We start from the raw sequence: 1,090 nt of genomic DNA, 5'->3' as shown, positions 1-1,090 counted from the left end.
AGGGCAGGGACTACTTTGATTTGTCTTTATATCCCCAGTACGTGCCACAGGGAGGCAATCTCAACAATGGCCAAACAGAATTCCATTAGGAAAAGGACCCGTCTTCCCATTTTAATGGAAGCACAAAGCATCGTGACCGATACAGCCTAATTTGGGACGGGAGAGAGCATCCTGAGGGACAAGGGAAGTCTTCCATAAGAAGTGGGGCTACGGCCATCTTCCCGTCCCCAGGCTCGGCAGCACCACTCGGAGCCAGTGGAGCCGGAGCCGCCGCTGTCCCTGCCATGTCTGCTCCTGCTCCTGCCCTGCCCCTGCTGCCCCAGAAGGAGAGGGGGCCCTCCCGCTGCCCCCCCAAATCTCACTAGCAACAGGAGGCTGCAGCAAACCCAGGCCCAGGTGGATGAGGTGGTGGATATCATGGGGTGAATGTGGACAAGGCCCTAGAGCGGGACCAGAAGTTCTCAGAACTAGATGACCGTGCAGATGCCCTCCAGGCTGGGGCTTCCCAGTTTGAGACAAGTGCTGCTAAGCTCAAGCGTAAATACTGGTGGAAAAACCTCAAAATGATGATCATCCTCGGAGTGATATGCGCCATCATCCTCATCCTCATCATTGTTTATTCCAGCACCTAAGCCCGCAGCAGGAGCTGCCCCTGCCCGGGAGAGGGCCCCCTCCCTCCATGGCTCTCTCAGCCATATCTTCCAGCCCCTTCTCCTGTCCCCCCTCCAGTGTGTCTGCGTGTGTGCCCCCCCTTGTAAATAGCCAGCTGTTATTTATACATATGTACATTATATATATTTGGTCTGTTTGTAGTTTTATTACTAAAAGATTTTTTCTGGTTGTTCTTAACTTCTCTCCCCTGCCCATCATCCATTTCTTTCCCCTAACTCTTCATTCCTTTATTTTTCTTTTGACCCACAATCCCCTCATCTGCATTTGCTATGCGACATTCTCTATTCTCCTTCCATCTTCCTTTTTGCCTGGATTTAGCTGCTCATCTCTCTCCCACCCATGTCTTTCCTCCCAGGAGCCTGGGGCTCCCCCTTATATTTATGGCCTATCCAATCATTATGGACTGTGATAAAGATTC

At 51.7% G+C, this 1,090-nt stretch overlaps 1 pseudogene; it reads left to right on the top strand.

The window, feature by feature from the left end:
- The first annotated feature begins 284 nt into the window (after nt 1-284).
- On the top strand, nt 285-665 carry LOC141491553 (vesicle-associated membrane protein 2 pseudogene; annotated as a pseudogene).
- Nucleotides 666-1,090: the final 425 nt, after the last annotated feature.

This window comes from Macrotis lagotis, chromosome 6 (genome assembly GCF_037893015.1).
Source record: "Macrotis lagotis isolate mMagLag1 chromosome 6, bilby.v1.9.chrom.fasta, whole genome shotgun sequence".
NCBI classification, from domain to species: Eukaryota; Metazoa; Chordata; class Mammalia; order Peramelemorphia; family Peramelidae; genus Macrotis; species Macrotis lagotis.
Note: the sequence above shows the minus strand (reverse complement) of the source record. Positions and strands in the feature narration are given on the sequence as shown.